This window comes from Lissotriton vulgaris, chromosome 11, assembly GCF_964263255.1.
Source record: "Lissotriton vulgaris chromosome 11, aLisVul1.2, whole genome shotgun sequence".
Classification (NCBI taxonomy): Eukaryota; Metazoa; Chordata; class Amphibia; order Caudata; family Salamandridae; genus Lissotriton; species Lissotriton vulgaris.
Genome location: NC_141699.1, coordinates 1,014,451,656 through 1,014,470,057, shown reverse-complemented (window position 1 = coordinate 1,014,470,057; position 18,402 = coordinate 1,014,451,656).

The window sequence follows — 18,402 nt, the reverse complement described above, 5'->3', positions numbered from 1 at the left end:
AGGGTGGTGTGGAGTGCAAAAAACACAGTGGATTTGGGCCCAGATCTTTGGACTGGGGTGAGTGTGTGACATTGATCCACATTCGGTCCATCACCTGTTGTGTTTGCATATTCCGCCCTAAGTGCGCTGGGGATGCCCAGACGTGGGTCCCAGGCACTCCACACCACTGGAGTCAAGCTAGCCGGGATGATGAGAGGTGTTACCTCGAAACCGGTCCGGTCCTCGGATGCTTGATTCCGTTCTGGGAAGGACATGGCTTTTGTAGTTCGGACTGGACTGTTCCCATGGGGCACAGGGTCAGAGCTGATTTGCATATCGCCATTGTCTAACCCAGGGTGGTGTGGAGTGCAAAAAAATAATGGATTTGGGCCCAGATCTTTGGACTGGGGTGAGTGTGTGACATTGATCCACATTCGGTCCATCACCTGTTGTGTTTGCATATTCCGCCCTAAGTGCACTGGGGATGCCCAGACGTGGGTCCCAGGCACTCCACACCACTGGAGTCAAGCTAGCCGGGCTGATGAGAGGTTTTTCCTCGAAACCGGTCCGGTCCTCGGATGCTTGATTCCGTTCTGGGAAGGACATGGCTTTAAGTAGTTCGGACTGGACTGTTCCCATGGGGCACAGGGTCAGAGCTGATTTGCATATCACCATTGTCTAACCCAGGGTGGTGTGGAGTGCAAAAAAACGATGGATTTGGGCCCAGATCTTTGGACTGGGGTGAGTGTGTGACATTGATCCACATTCGGTCCATCACCTGTTGTGTTTGCATATTCCGCCCTAAGTGCACTGGGGATGCCCAGACGTGGGTCCCAGGCACTCCACACCACTGGAGTCAAGCTAGCCGGGCTGATGAGAGGTGTTACCTCGAAACCGGTCCGGTCCTCGGATGCTTGATTCCGTTCTGGGAAGGACATGGCTTTTGTAGTTCGGACTGGACTGTTCCCATGGGGCACAGGGTCAGAGCTGATTTGCATATCGCCATTGTCTAACCCAGGGTGGTGTGGAGTGCAAAAAAACGATGGATTTGGGCCCAGATCTTTGGACTGGGGTGAGTGTGTGACATTGATCCACATTCGGTCCATCACCTGTTGTGTTTGCATATTCCGCCCTAAGTGCGCTGGGGATGCCCAGACGTGGGTCCCAGGCACTCCACACCACTGGAGTCAAGCTAGCCGGGCTGATGAGAGGTGTTACCTCGAAACCGGTCCGGTCCTCGGATGCTTGATTCCGTTCTGGGAAGGACATGGCTTTTGTAGTTCGGACTGGACTGTTCCCATGGGGCACAGGGTCAGAGCTGATTTGCATATCGCCATTGTCTAACCCAGGGTGGTGTGGAGTGCAAAAAAACGATGGATTTGGGCCCAGATCTTTGGACTGGGGTGAGTGTGTGACATTGATCCACATTCGGTCCATCACCTGTTGTGTTTGCATATTCCGCCCTAAGTGCGCTGGGGATGCCCAGACGTGGGTCCCAGGCACTCCACACCACTGGAGTCAAGCTAGCCGGGTTGATGAGAGGTGTTACCTCGAAACCGGTCCGGTCCTCGGATGCTTGATTCCGTTCTGGGAAGGACATGGCTTTTGTAGTTCGGACTGGACTGTTCCCATGGGGCAGAGGGTCAGAGCTGATTTGCATATCGCCATTGTCTAACCCAGGGTGGTGTGGAGTGCAAAAAAACGATGGATTTGGGCCCAGATCTTTGGACTGGGGTGAGTGTGTGACATTGATCCACATTCGGTCCATCACCTGTTGTGTTTGCATATTCCGCCCTAAGTGCGCTGGGGATGCCCAGACGTGGGTCCCAGGCACTCCACACCACTGGAGTCAAGCTAGCCGGGCTGATGAGAGGTGTTACCTCAAAACCGGTCCGGTCCTCAGATGCTTGATTCCGTTCTGGGAAGGACATGGCTTTTGTAGTTCGGACTGGACTGTTCCCATGGGGCACAGGGTCAGAGCTGATTTGCATATCGCCATTGTCTAACCCAGGGTGGTGTGGAGTGCAAAAAAACGATGGATTTGGGCCCAGATCTTTGGACTGGGGTGAGTGTGTGACATTGATCCACATTCGGTCCATCACCTGTTGTGTTTGCATATTCCGCCCTAAGTGCGCTGGGGATGCCCAGACGTGGGTCCCAGGCACTCCACACCACTGGAGTCAAGCTAGCCGGGCTGATGAGAGGTGTTACCTCGAAACCGGTCCGGTCCTCGGATGCTTGATTCCGTTCTGGGAAGGACATGGCTTTTGTAGTTCGGACTGGACTGTTCCCATGGGGCACAGGGTCAGAGCTGATTTGCATATCGCCATTGTCTAACCCAGGGTGGTGTGGAGTGCAAAAAAATTATGGATTTGGGCCCAGATCTTTGGACTGGAGTGAGTGTGTGACATTGATCCACATTCGGTCCATCACCTGTTGTGTTTGCATATTCCGCCCTAAGTGCGCTGGGGATGCCCAGACGTGGGTCCCAGGCACTCCACACCACTGGAGTCAAGCTAGCCGGGCTGATGAGAGGTGTTACCTCGAAACCGGTCCGGTCCTCGGATGCTTGATTCCGTTCTGGGAAGGACATGGCTTTTGTAGTTCGGACTGGACTGTTCCCATGGGGCACAGGGTCAGAGCTGATTTGCATATCGCCATTGTCTAACCCAGAGTGGTGTGGAGTGCAAAAAAACGATGGATTTGGGCCCAGATCTTTGGACTGGGGTGAGTGTGTGACATTGATCCACATTCGGTCCATCACCTGTTGTGTTTGCATATTCCGCCTTAAGTGCGCTGGGGATGCCCAGACGTGGGTCCCAGGCACTCCACACCACTGGAGTCAAGCTAGCCGGGCTGATGAGAGGTGTTACCTCGAAACCGGTCCGGTCCTCGGATGCTTGATTCCGTTCTGGGAAGGACATGGCTTTTGTAGTTCGGACTGGACTGTTCCCATGGGGCACAGGGTCAGAGCTGATTTGCATATCGCCATTGTCTAACCCAGGGTGGTGTGGAGTGCAAAAAAACAGTGGATTTGGGCCCAGATCTTTGGACTGGGGTGAGTGTGTGACATTGATCCACATTCGGTCCATCACCTGTTGTGTTTGCATATTCCGCCCTAAGTGCGCTGGGGATGCCCAGACGTGGGTCCCAGGCACTCCACACCACTGGAGTCAAGCTAGCCGGGCTGATGAGAGGTGTTACCTCGAAACCGGTCCGGTCCTCGGATGCTTGATTCCGTTCTGGGAAGGACATGGCTTTTGTAGTTCGGACTGGACTGTTCCCATGGGGCACAGGGTCAGAGCTGATTTGCATATCGCCATTGTCTAACCCAGGGTGGTGTGGAGTGCAAAAACACGATGGATTTGGGCCCAGATCTTTGGACTGGGGTGAGTGTGTGACATTGATCCACATTCGGTCCATCACCTGTTGTGTTTGCATATTCCGCCCTAAGTGCGCTGGGGATGCCCAGACGTGGGTCCCAGGCACTCCACACCACTGGAGTCAAGCTAGCCGGGCTGATGAGAGGTGTTACCTCGAAACCGGTCCGGTCCTCGGATGCTTGATTCCGTTCTGGGAAGGACATGGCTTTTGTAGTTCGGACTGGACTGTTCCCATGGGGCACAGGGTCAGAGCTGATTTGCATATCGCCATTGTCTAACCCAGGGTGTGTGGAGTGCAAAAAAACGATGGATTTGGGCCCAGATCTTTGGACTGGGGTGAGTGTGTGACATTGATCCACATTCGGTCCATCACCTGTTGTGTTTGCATATTCCGCCCTAAGTGCGCTGGGGATGCCCAGACGTGGGTCCCAGGCACTCCACACCACTGGAGTCAAGCTAGCCGGGCTGATGAGAGGTGTTACCTCAAAACCGGTCCGGTCCTCGGATGCTTGATTCCGTTCTGGGAAGGACATGGCTTTTGTAGTTCGGACTGGACTGTTCCCATGGGGCACAGGGTCAGAGCTGATTTGCATATCGCCATTGTCTAACCCAGGGTGGTGTGGAGTGCAAAAAAACGATGGATTTGGGCCCAGATCTTTGGACTGGGGTGAGTGTGTGACATTGATCCACATTCGGTCCATCACCTGTTGTGTTTGCATATTCCGCCCTAAGTGCGCTGGGGATGCCCAGACGTGGGTCCCAGGCACTCCACACCACTGGAGTCAAGCTAGCCGGGCTGATGAGAGGTGTTACCTCGAAACCGGTCCGGTCCTCGGATGCTTGATTCCGTTCTGGGAAGGACATGGCTTTTGTTGTTCGGACTGGACTGTTCCCATGGGGCACAGGGTCAGAGCTGATTTGCATATCGCCATTGTCTAACCCAGGGTGGTGTGGAGTGCAAAAACACGATGGATTTGGGCCCAGATCTTTGGACTGGGGTGAGTGTGTGACATGGATCCACATTCGGTCCATCACCTGTTGTGTTTGCATATTCCGCCCTAAGTGCGCTGGGGATGCCCAGACGTGGGTCCCAGGCACTCCACACCACTGGAGTCAAGCTAGCCGGGCTGATGAGAGGTGTTACCTCGAAACCGGTCCGGTCCTCGGATGCTTGATTCCGTTCTGGGAAGGACATGGCTTTTGTAGTTTGGACTGGACTGTTGCCATGGGGCACAGGGTCAGAGCTGATTTGCATATCGCCATTGTCTAACCCAGGGTGGTGTGGAGTGCAAAAAAACGATGGATTTGGGCCCAGATCTTTGGACTGGGGTGAGTGTGTGACATTGATCCACATTCGGTCCATCACCTGTTGTGTTTGCATATTCCGCCCTAAGTGCGCTGGGGATGCCCAGACGTGGGTCCCAGGCACTCCACACCACTGGAGTCAAGCTAGCCGGGCTGATGAGAGGTGTTACCTCGAAACCGGTCCGGTCCTCGGATACTTGATTCCGTTCTGGGAAGGACATGGCTTTTGTAGTTCGGACTGGACTGTTCCCATGGGGCACAGGGTCAGAGCTGATTTGCATATCGCCATTGTCTAACCCAGGGTGGTGTGGAGTGCAAAAAAACGATGGATTTGGGCCCAGATCTTTGGACTGGGGTGAGTGTGTGACATTGATCCACATTCGTTCCATCATCTGTTGTGTTTGCATATTCCTCCCTAAGTGCGCTGGGGATGCCCAGACGTGGGTCCCAGGCACTCCACACCACTGGAGTCAAGCTAGCCGGGCTGATGAGAGGTGTTACCTCGAAACCGGTCCGGTCCTCGGATGCTTGATTCCGTTCTGGGAAGGACATGGCTTTTGTAGTTCGGACTGGACTGTTCCCATGGGGCACAGGGTCAGAGCTGATTTGCATATCGCCATTGTCTAACCCAGGGTGGTGTGGAGTGCAAAAAAATTATGGATTTGGGCCCAGATCTTTGGACTGGAGTGAGTGTGTGACATTGATCCACATTCGGTCCATCACCTGTTGTGTTTGCATATTCCGCCCTAAGTGCGCTGGGGATGCCCAGACGTGGGTCCCAGGCACTCCACACCACTGGAGTCAAGCTAGCCGGGCTGATGAGAGGTGTTACCTCGAAACCGGTCCGGTCCTCGGATGCTTGATTCCGTTCTGGGAAGGACATGGCTTTTGTAGTTCGGACTGGACTGTTCCCATGGGGCACAGGGTCAGAGCTGATTTGCATATCGCCATTGTCTAACCCAGAGTGGTGTGGAGTGCAAAAAAACGATGGATTTGGGCCCAGATCTTTGGACTGGGGTGAGTGTGTGACATTGATCCACATTCGGTCCATCACCTGTTGTGTTTGCATATTCCGCCTTAAGTGCGCTGGGGATGCCCAGACGTGGGTCCCAGGCACTCCACACCACTGGAGTCAAGCTAGCCGGGCTGATGAGAGGTGTTACCTCGAAACCGGTCCGGTCCTCGGATGCTTGATTCCGTTCTGGGAAGGACATGGCTTTTGTAGTTCGGACTGGACTGTTCCCATGGGGCACAGGGTCAGAGCTGATTTGCATATCGCCATTGTCTAACCCAGGGTGGTGTGGAGTGCAAAAAAACAGTGGATTTGGGCCCAGATCTTTGGACTGGGGTGAGTGTGTGACATTGATCCACATTCGGTCCATCACCTGTTGTGTTTGCATATTCCGCCCTAAGTGCGCTGGGGATGCCCAGACGTGGGTCCCAGGCACTCCACACCACTGGAGTCAAGCTAGCCGGGCTGATGAGAGGTGTTACCTCGAAACCGGTCCGGTCCTCGGATGCTTGATTCCGTTCTGGGAAGGACATGGCTTTTGTAGTTCGGACTGGACTGTTCCCATGGGGCACAGGGTCAGAGCTGATTTGCATATCGCCATTGTCTAACCCAGGGTGGTGTGGAGTGCAAAAAAATAATGGATTTGGGCCCAGATCTTTGGACTGGGGTGAGTGTGTGACATTGATCCACATTCGGTCCATCACCTGTTGTGTTTGCATATTCCGCCCTAAGTGCACTGGGGATGCCCAGACGTGGGTCCCAGGCACTCCACACCACTGGAGTCAAGCTAGCCGGGCTGATGAGAGGTTTTTCCTCGAAACCGGTCCGGTCCTCGGATGCTTGATTCCGTTCTGGGAAGGACATGGCTTTAAGTAGTTCGGACTGGACTGTTCCCATGGGGCACAGGGTCAGAGCTGATTTGCATATCACCATTGTCTAACCCAGGGTGGTGTGGAGTGCAAAAAAACGATGGATTTGGGCCCAGATCTTTGGACTGGGGTGAGTGTGTGACATTGATCCACATTCGGTCCATCACCTGTTGTGTTTGCATATTCCGCCCTAAGTGCACTGGGGATGCCCAGACGTGGGTCCCAGGCACTCCACACCACTGGAGTCAAGCTAGCCGGGCTGATGAGAGGTGTTACCTCGAAACCGGTCCGGTCCTCGGATGCTTGATTCCGTTCTGGGAAGGACATGGCTTTTGTAGTTCGGACTGGACTGTTCCCATGGGGCACAGGGTCAGAGCTGATTTGCATATCGCCATTGTCTAACCCAGGGTGGTGTGGAGTGCAAAAAAACGATGGATTTGGGCCCAGATCTTTGGACTGGGGTGAGTGTGTGACATTGATCCACATTCGGTCCATCACCTGTTGTGTTTGCATATTCCGCCCTAAGTGCGCTGGGGATGCCCAGACGTGGGTCCCAGGCACTCCACACCACTGGAGTCAAGCTAGCCGGGCTGATGAGAGGTGTTACCTCGAAACCGGTCCGGTCCTCGGATGCTTGATTCCGTTCTGGGAAGGACATGGCTTTTGTAGTTCGGACTGGACTGTTCCCATGGGGCACAGGGTCAGAGCTGATTTGCATATCGCCATTGTCTAACCCAGGGTGGTGTGGAGTGCAAAAAAACGATGGATTTGGGCCCAGATCTTTGGACTGGGGTGAGTGTGTGACATTGATCCACATTCGGTCCATCACCTGTTGTGTTTGCATATTCTGCCCTAAGTGCGCTGGGGATGCCCAGACGTGGGTCCCAGGCACTCCACACCACTGGAGTCAAGCTAGCCGGGTTGATGAGAGGTGTTACCTCGAAACCGGTCCGGTCCTCGGATGCTTGATTCCGTTCTGGGAAGGACATGGCTTTTGTAGTTCGGACTGGACTGTTCCCATGGGGCAGAGGGTCAGAGCTGATTTGCATATCGCCATTGTCTAACCCAGGGTGGTGTGGAGTGCAAAAAAACGATGGATTTGGGCCCAGATCTTTGGACTGGGGTGAGTGTGTGACATTGATCCACATTCGGTCCATCACCTGTTGTGTTTGCATATTCCGCCCTAAGTGCGCTGGGGATGCCCAGACGTGGGTCCCAGGCACTCCACACCACTGGAGTCAAGCTAGCCGGGCTGATGAGAGGTGTTACCTCAAAACCGGTCCGGTCCTCAGATGCTTGATTCCGTTCTGGGAAGGACATGGCTTTTGTAGTTCGGACTGGACTGTTCCCATGGGGCACAGGGTCAGAGCTGATTTGCATATCGCCATTGTCTAACCCAGGGTGGTGTGGAGTGCAAAAAAACGATGGATTTGGGCCCAGATCTTTGGACTGGGGTGAGTGTGTGACATTGATCCACATTCGGTCCATCACCTGTTGTGTTTGCATATTCCACCCTAAGTGCGCTGGGGATGCCCAGACGTGGGTCCCAGGCACTCCACACCACTGGAGTCAAGCTAGCCGGGCTGATGAGAGGTGTTACCTCAAAACCGGTCCGGTCCTCGGATGCTTGATTCCGTTCTGGGAAGGACATGGCTTTTGTAGTTCGGACTGGACTGTTCCCATGGGGCACAGGGTCAGAGCTGATTTGCATATCGACATTGTCTAACCCAGGGTGGTGTGGAGTGCAAAAAAACGATGGATTTGGGCCCAGATCTTTGGACTGGGGTGAGTGTGTGACATTGATCCACATTCGGTCCATCACCTGTTGTGTTTGCATATTCCGCCCTAAGTGCGCTGGGGATGCCCAGACGTGGGTCCCAGGCACTCCACACCACTGGAGTCAAGCTAGCCGGGCTGATGAGAGGTGTTACCATGAAACCGGTCCGGTCCTCGGATGCTTGATTCCGTTCTGGGAAGGACATGGCTTTTGTAGCTCGGACTGGACTGTTCCCATGGGGCACAGGGTCAGAGCTGATTTGCATATCGCCATTGTCTAACCCAGGGTGGTGTGGAGTGCAAATAAACGATGGATTTGGGCCCAGATCTTTGGACTGGGGTGAGTGTGTGACATTGATCCACATTCGGTCCATCACCTGTTGTGTTTGCATATTCCGCCCTAAGTGCGCTGGGGATGCCCAGACGTGGGTCCCAGGCACTCCACACCACTGGAGTCAAGCTAGCCGGGCTGATGAGAGGTGTTACCTCGAAACCGGTCCGGTCCTCGGATGCTTGATTCCGTTCTGGGAAGGACATGGCTTTTGTAGTTCGGACTGGACTGTTCCCATGGGGCACAGGGTCAGAGCTGATTTGCATATCGCCATTGTCTAACCCAGGGTGGTGTGGAGTGCAAAAAAAACGATGGATTTGGGCCCAGATCTTTGGACTGGGTTGAGTGTGTGACATTGATCCACATTCGGTCCATCACCTGTTGTGTTTGCAAAATAAAAGCCGACATTCAACGAGCATCACCACATTAAAAAATGTTAACTTAAAAAATTCATTCCAAGAATTACAATGCGCATCTTACTAGTCACATCAATTATTTCAAAACACATTTGAACACTTATATTTGTAGTAACGTCTTTAAAATCTGTGTTTGAACCCCACTTCCCGTTTTCGAGTTTACACAGAGAGTTGCAGTGACTCCGGTAAACGCGGATATCTTGCCTTTTTTTAAGGGGTGCAAGACACATATATGCGCACATTTTACAGTATTTTAAACACAAGGGGTGTATTACTGCACTGTTTACAGTCATATTTATGTTGTGAGTTTGCATATAAAGAACCATTTAAACCAATTTTCTGTTTTCTGGTGACGCCGGATGTTTCAATGATATCAGTAGCCGCGGTTACCACGAATACGTCACGGGATGTCAAAACAAATGCAGACATTCAGTAGCCACCACCACATTCAAAACATAATGGCAAAATGAATAAGAACCAACACAATGAACACATTACTATTTAATGACGGAATAATAGCATGTAAAACTCCCTTAATATATCTATAACACAGTGCATAACTTTTTCAGTTTAATATATGACTGCATGCATCACTGAATCACTAAGGGCTAGATGTAGGCAATTCTATTTTACCACTTCTAAAATACCGAATTTTACTGATTCGGTATTTAAGAAGTGGTAAAATAGAAGGGGGCACATGTAGGTATTTCAGAATCGGTAAATACCGAATCTGTAATATTCGGTATTTACCGATTCGGTAAATACAGAATCGGTATCCCCCCGGATTCCTATGGGCCTTGAAGCCCATAGGAATCAATGGTAAATACCGAATCGGTATTTACCGATTCGGTAAATTCCGATTTTTGCAAGGGTGCAGGGGGTGTCACTTTGACACCCTCTAGCACCCCAATTCCGGACTTGTGTGCCATGTGGCACACAGACATGCCCTAAGGGCATGTCTGTGTGTCACATTGCACAGGTGTGCATGCACACATGTGCATGCACACCTGGATTCGGTATTTACCACCCAATTGGATTGGGTGGTAAAATACCGAATCTGAAAGGCCTGTGGCACTCTGACATGTGCCAGCTACATCTGCTTTTACAGAATCGGTATTTTTACCGAGTCTGTATTTACCGATTCAGTAATTTTACCGAATCTGTAAATACAGATTCGGTAAAATACCGATTCTGTAAAGCATGCTCCTACATTAGAAAACCCTAATACTGGTCGGAAACGGACAAAATCGGCCGTTTCCAACCGGTATTAGGGCTCCTACATCGGGCCCTAAGTCTCTCATTCACTGTATAAGTATTTGAGGGGATCTGTGAGACGATTCATCAGTCTATCAATACTTCTGTAACAAAATGCGTGACTGCCTCAGTATATCTATGAGTGGGTACATCAGTGTCACAATGGGTTTGTGATTGGTTGCGTAAGTCTCTCACTCAATCTGTGAGTAGGTGCAAGAGTGCCTTTGTGCATTTGTAAGTAAGTATATGACTATCTGACTGGATCTGTGAGTGGATATATAAGTGTCTAAGTGGGTGTCTGAATGGGTGAGTGAGTGGGTGCATGAGTTTCTTAGTAGGTCTGTGAATGAGCGCATGAGTCTCTCAGTGGGTCTATGACTGGCAGCATGAGTGTCTGATTGGTACTGTCATCGGATCTGTGATTGCGACTGTGAGTGGGTACATGAGACTCTGAGTGAATAACTGATTGGGTGCATAAGTCTCTGAGTGGGTCTGTGAGTTGATGTATAAGTGTCTGATTGGATCTGTGAGAGGGTGCATGAGTGTCTCAATGGGTCTGTGAGTGATAGCATAAGAATACGAGTGGGTAAGTGAATGGGTGCCTTCATGAGTGTCTGAGTGAGTCTGTGACTAGGAAACAGAGTGTCTGGGTTGGTCTGGGAGTGGATACATTAACCTTGAGTTGGTGAGTGAGTGGGTGCATGTATATATGAGTGAATTTGTGAGTGGGTGTGTGAGTTTCTGAGTGACTGGCTCAGTACCTAAGTCTCTGGGACAGTCTGTGACTCAGTGTGGAGGGACTGTATGGATGGTTTAGTGGATGTATGAGTGTCACAGTGGGTCTGCGAGAACATACATGAGTGAGTGAGTAGGTCCGTAAGTGGGTGCATAAGTCTTTGAGTGGGTCTGTATATTGGTGTATCACTCTCTGAGCAAGGGCCTGATTACGATACAATTAGGAATGGCTCTGACCCTCGGTCGGAGCCATCCTAACCGCATTGTAATCACCTGTTAAAATAATCTACGACCGACCCATTTTGATAGAGTTGGTCAGAAAGTATTACACAGGGAAGTTCTGAATGGCTGACGACGGGCTCAGACCAGCTCTTTCCATCCAAGGGATTATGATGTCAGTTTCCTAGTGCCTTTTTGTGCCAGCCTTTCTGGCACAAGAAGGCTTTGGTCAACAGCTTTGGGGGCCCCCAGTGGGGCCCCCATGGGTGCAAGGCTGCCTAAAAGCAGCCATGCCCCCCTGTTGATCCCTGAACTCGTTGGCAGGCTCCTTGAGATGCCTGCCTTTGGGTGTGTCATATGATGGCAATTTTCTAATCCACCCCACAAAACACTTGGGTCTACAATGTCAAATAAGGTACCTAAACCATCAGCAAAACCTTTGAAACCTTCACAAACCGTTCAACTTGTTTGAACCATTCAACAGGATTCTCTCTCGATTTTGGGAAATCGATTGTAAAGGACAATATGTGTGGTCTGGTCCAAAGGACATGTACATTTTCTCCTCCAGGCATCTCTCTCAAAAGAAGCATCCTCACTTCCTCACTCCATTCATCCTCGGTGACCAGAAACGTTTGCATCGTATCCCTCTTTGTTTCCTTCTGCTTGGCCCATTGACCTTCCCATTTGTCTAGCTCTCTCCATTTCTGGAGGGTAGCCAGTAATTCTTTAGACTGTAGTCAGTCAGTCAATTTTCTTTATTCGATTATTGAAAATCATAAAAGAGCAAGCAATGTTACATATCATTGTTACATACAATTTCATTGAAGCACAAAACATTTTAACAAATTTAAAACATACAATCAATGTTGTAAAAACAGATAAGCTATGATACGACATACATAAATATCTAAAAAAGCTAAAAAGAAGGATTTATTAAAGCACAATTCGTTTAGGTAAGTAGAAAAAAGAGGAAGTTCATTTTTCAAAGATAAAGTGCCTGTGCCTTGTGCGGTGCTTATTTAGACGTGCACCTGCAACCAAAAAACTAGCCACTGAGAAAGCTACTTTTACATTAGGGAGAAGTTGCAAAAACAACAGGGCTGGTTTAACCTGAATGAAGCCCTGGTGACGTAAAATAGGGAGCAGATAACTTTTCCTAATCTCAGTGTAATGTCCGCAGAACATAATAAAGTGCATCGTATCCTGTATCGAGAAGTGGTCACAGTCGCATGGTTCGGCATCCTCAGGTCGCGACCAAGTTCTGAAGCTACCCAGTACAAAATGAATTAAATCAAAGCGGAATCTCGTTAAGAGAAAGCGATGATAGGAATTTGTAGTAAAAAGGAGATAAGGTTCCATTCCTGGAGCTAGGGAGAGCATACAATGTTTCCTCACCATAGTCTTTTTTAGCTCTACTTCTTCCCTCTCCATGGCATATAAATTTGTCAGGGTGTTTTTGACTGATTTTATATCGCCATAAGTTATCCCCTCTGGAGAAGAGAAGAGCTCCGGGCGGCCTGCCAAGGTAAGCTGCACTTTGACGTATCTTAACCAAGGAATGTAGAGGGCTCTATCCAGGGCTAAACAATCTTTTAAGATGGTATGATTTAAAGTGAGCTCCTGATTGAGCCATGTTTTTATCCAACCAATCACTGGGGCTAGTTTTAATATATCTGAGATATAGCCCAAACCTAACTCTAAATGTAATGCGAAGGTCGAAGTTGATTGGGGGACAGAGAGCAAAGATCTCAAAAATTTATTTTCTACAATCTGTATTTTAGCTGGGCTGGTATATCCCCAGATTACCGAGCCATACTGGGCAACTGACAGACACTTGGATTTATAAACTTTAATGATGCTTTCCATGGGGCGGGCGCCCAGTTTTTTGGCAAACCCCAGCAGCCCTGCGGCCGCTCTAGCGACAGCGCTGCTTTTGACCAAAAGCTGAGGGCCCCAAGTGCCCCTATCGTCAAAAGTGACTCCTAAATATGGAAAGGAGGAGACTCTCTTAACCTCCTTTCCTGCACAGGAAAAAGTTGGTAACTTTCTTTTCCTTCCTGCGGGTCCAGCGATCATTACATGTGATTTGTCCGTATTAATTTTCATGTCCAAAGATGACATAAAAGCCCCGAAGGATGCAAGGAGTTTGTTTAGCGCAACTCCGGAGCGTGCCAAAAGGACAGCATCCTCCGCATACAGGAGTACAGGAATCTTTGTCTCCCCTGCACGCGGAATATCACTGTGGGCTGTTATCATTACTGCCTCTAGGTCATTGATGTATAAAGTGAAGAGGAGGGGGGCAAGTATGCACCCTTGCCTGACCCCCCTCTCTGACTTAAAGTGACAAGTGCATCTTCCTTCCCGAGTAACTCTGACTGAGGTCATAAGATCCTTGTGTAACTCAGCCAGGTATTCAACCAAAGGGGGGTCGAGACCCATGGCCAAAAGGATCCTCCACAGCTTTGCCCTGTTGACCAGGTCAAAAGCTGATGACAGGTCCATGAAGGCCATGTATAAAGACCCCTCCTTGGCGATCACATACTTGTTTAAAATTAATTCTAAATTTAGGCACTGATCTAAAGTTCCTCTTTTGGCTCTAAAACCATATTGTGCATCAGATAAAATGCCCTTACTTTCTAAAATAAGGGTTAGTCTTGATAGTAGGACTCTCCCCATAATTTTTACGCTCGAGTCAATAAGAGAAATTGGCCTATAACAAGCCGGATCTGTCCTCTGTCCCTTCTTAAAAATTGGCACTATGGTTGAGTTTGCCCAGCTAGAGGGGAAGATAAATTCCCGTGTAGCATTAAAAACATTAGTTAAAATTTTTGAACTAAAATTAGGGGCACTCTTGAAAAAGTCTGCCGGGACCCCATCTGGTCCTGGTGCCTTTTTGCAGAGTGTATCATTGATAGCTTTTATCACCTCTTCCTGAGTGAAAGGAGAGATGGAATTTGGCGTTAGAGAAAGAGGAAGTGCGCATTCTATAATCGTGTCATTGTGACGATAAATATTGCTAAAATGTGTCACCCATTGCTCATCTGGGATGATACAATCCGCTCTTTGATGGTCTAATCCTACAAAATACGGATGATTTATAACTGCCCAAAATTTAGCACTGTCTTTCTGTATCTCAGGCAGTAACAGATTATTCCAGGCTTCATCTTTTATCTCGGATTTCCTCTTTCTAATAGCCAAATTATATTGTTTTCTTAGGGAAGCTACCAATGTTCTGTTTCTAGGTTTGTTCTTTAAGGCTTTAAGTAGAGTTGAATGAGCCTTAGAACAGTTTGTGTCAAACCATTTGGGGCCCATTGTCTTATTTGATTTTACCTTCACGGTCAGATCTGAATTGACTTGTTGACAAATAGCGCTAAAGGCCTCAACCACAGTAGCGCTAGAATTTTTGTTGTCTAAACAAATGGCAACTTCTCCTTCGACCTTGGCCAGTGTGTCTTGTAAGAAGGTTATAGGGATAACTTTGTCCCATTTAAGCCTTCGATTTTGATCTCTCAGCACAAGGTCTGTTGCACAAAAATTATCAGACGTCCTATTTCCCAAGACTCCTTGAGCTAAAACCTCTAAAATCACAGGATTGTGATCGCTAAAAACAGAAGTTAAGACTTTACAAACAAATACATCAGATAAAACTCTAAGAGATACGAAGATGTAGTCAATAATTGTGCCTCGGTCCTTGCCCTCATAAGTCGGCAACCGTAAATCATTTGAACAGGTATAAAATTCATGAAGGTTAAAGGTAGCCAAAAACAGTTCCAGAGCCTCGCCACTAGGTGTGTGTTCAAAATGCGGCGTGGAAGAATATAGAAAAGATTCCTCTGTTTCTCTTTGGCAACCCGCCTGGCAAGGATGAATATTAAAATCTCCCATGAGGATCACCTCGTACCCATGAGAACTGTTTACATTATAAGTCGATAAGAGGTCCTCTAGGGATGCTAAGTGCTCGGTAGAAAATTGACTGGCTGGGGAATTATAAAAATTTATAAATAAAGTAGGATGGGAGTTTGATGAGCTCAATTCTACCATTAAACAATTTTTAGTATTAGATTTAATGTGCCTCGCTTTTCCTTTAACATCAAGTGAAATATATATAGCCAACCCACCCCTTGCTCTTCCTGCTTTGCTGGGATCTGCAGGTACATAAAAATGAGAGTAGCCATCTATAGCCAGACAATCTGATGTTTCCCAAGTTTCCTGGAATGCAAGAATATCATAATTTCTAATTAGGTCCAGCCAGTTCTTCTCTTTAAATTTAGCTCTAAGCCTGGCGATGTTCCAGCTCATAATTCTTCGGACCCCAACACTTACTGAAGAATGAGCTAAAGGGCCAGGAGCAGGCTGTAAACCCTCTGAATTGTTTTCTCCGGCTGGCAAAAGTCAATCATTTTGGTCCATAAATGAAAGTGGCGCAAAACGGTTAAAGAGTTCGAGTGGCTGTGTAACAGGGATAAACATTGGGGGTTGATGGCGATGAACTGAGGTGTTGTTCCTTAGGTCTTGTCCCCATCTGAAGTGGGAATCCCAGTTGTTATCCCACCCTGGGGCGGGAGTCCTTGGGAAAGAGACATTCTGCTGTTCTCCATAAAAAAAATTCAAAGTAAGGGGAACCACAGTGCCTCTTCTTCGTTGAGGAGGAAGAATATTTGCAAGAATATTGGGAAGAACGTCTGGGTTTGAAAAGCTCACTGCCACACAGTCCCCTTTAAATTTTTTTGGCCGGTTTCCCAGCCAAGGAACCCTGGTTGCAGATTTAATCATGCTTGCAAGATGGTGTTTCCCCCCTGGTGCTAGTCGCATATTACTAGTTAACCAGTGTAGGGCTTTACTGCAAAGTGAGTTTGAAGTTTCAGCTATGCCCCCTTCTAATGGGGGAACGTTTGCGAGGACCAAGACCACGGGTGTGGCCTCAACAATAAATTGCAAGGGATCCGTGGAATGAGTTTGAGCTTGCGCTTGTATTTGTGCGGGAGGAATGTTAAGCGAAGGAGTTGGGTCTGATGTGGAGCATGCTGGTATGGAGCCCTCAGTTGCTACTGATGGTGTTTGTTGCGTTGGGTTCGCCCCAAGCAGTTCCATTCCATCTCCAACATCCATATCACTTCCTGCTTCAGCTCCTCTAGGATTGTTATCCCGGTGAGTAATTAACGTAGTGAATTTCTCAATACCACTTGCAATTGTATTTTGGAGTGCACCCAACTTCTTGACCTCTGCTTGCAGTTTATCGATCTTGGATATGAGAGGTTTGACAATGATATTGATTTTCATCTCAATGAGATCAGCGATTTTGTCAAGTAGGGCTTCCTCGGAGGAACAGATAGGGTGATCCTCAGCATGAGTCACTTGTTTATGTTTTGGAGTGGTTGCCCTCTTCCGCTTAGTCCCTGAGCGTAAACCCCCCCGCTTGGAGGGATTCTTTGTACATTGACGTTTAGGTCTACCAGCATGTCCAGTAAGAGATTGATCTAGGACGGAGACCTGTGACTGTGTATCTTGCTCTGGGTCGTGATCAATGTCAATATCTATGTTAACTTCAGTAGGCAAGCCTTCAAAAGCCGGAATTGCATTCTCCGGGGATCCGGGTATGACTTGGGGTGTAATATCAGCTGTAGAGTCTACAATATGAATGTCCTGTGTTATTGTTCCATCAAACAGGATGGAAGCGGATGTAGGTGGTGATGGGCATAGCAAGTCAGGCGATAGGCTCAACCCCAAAGACTCCCTCCTTTGCATGTTAATTTTCTGAACAGTCTGGACCATGTAGGTATTTATCTTGTTTTGTTGCACTACTGCTGGTTTCTTAGACATTGCTCAGACTGTATAATATATGATATATGTGGATAGCGTGCACTAGACTTACTTGAGGGACGAACGATGTCAGAACACTTGCAGAGTTTCTGGCCCTGCCCCTGCCTTCTCCTGCCGATGAGGGCCGTAGAGGGCCCGCCCTTTGCCCGGGCTTCGCCCCGGGCGTCCCGCTCGCGTCCCGCGACGCGGGGCTTCTTCGTCCTTTATTTTCCCCGTTCGCGCTCTCTGGCGCGTGTGCGTCACACAAGACGCGCCGCCGCGTGGCCTGCCGGGAGCTGTAGTCCCCCGGAGCGGCGGCGCGGAGTCAAGTGCCTTCCTGACTCTTGGCGGTGGCGGCTAGATCAACAGGGTGCCTTCGCTGCAGGTAAGTGACTCTCGGCGGTGGCGGCGTGTGCAAATATGTCCCCCGCTCTGCCGGGCTTCTTCGTCCTTTATTTTCCCCGTTCGCGCTCTCTGGCGCGTGTGCGTCACCCAAGACGCGCCGCCGCGTGGCCTGCCGGGAGCTGTAGTCCCCCGGAGCGGCGGCGCGGAGTCAAGTGCCTTCCTGACTCTTGGCGGTGGCGGCTAGATCAACAGGGTGCCTTCGCTGCAGGTAAGTGACTCTCGGCGGTGGCGGCGTGTGCAAATATGTCCCCCGCTCTGCCGGGCTTCTTCGTCCTTTATTTTCCCCGTTCGCGCTCTCTGGCGCGTGTGCGTCACCCAAGACGCGCCGCCGCGTGGCCTGCCGGGAGCTGTAGTCCCCCGGAGCGGCGGCGCGGAGTCAAGTGCCTTCCTGACTCTTGGCGGTGGCGGCTAGATCAACAGGGTGCCTTCGCTGCAGGTAAGTGACTCTCGGCGGTGGCGGCGTGTGCAAATATGTCCCCTGTAGTCTTATTCCTGAAGTTCTCATCTGTTCAATATCCTTGAGGCCAATTACGATGGCGGGCGGACCTGAGTCCGCCCGCCATAGTTGCGGTGCTTGGGACCGCCCTTCAGTACGGCAGCTGTCCTGCTAAGCTAAGTACGATGCGCTGGCCACTATGGCAGGAGAATCCAGGGCCCTTCACATTGCGGACGGTGCTGCTGGTTACAGCACTGTTCGCAATGCAAAATTGACACTACACTATGTGACAGGCACCACCTGGTGCCTGCCACTTTGTGCAGGGAAATGCAGGGAGGTACCATGAGTACCTCCCAGTTCACAAACACCCTCGTCCCACACAGAGAGGACCCTCAGCGGGCTCCCAAATCCATTTACTGCAAGCCTTTCCATGGCGGTTGCTCCATCATGGAAAGGCTAGCTGAGCCCAGTATTGTGATC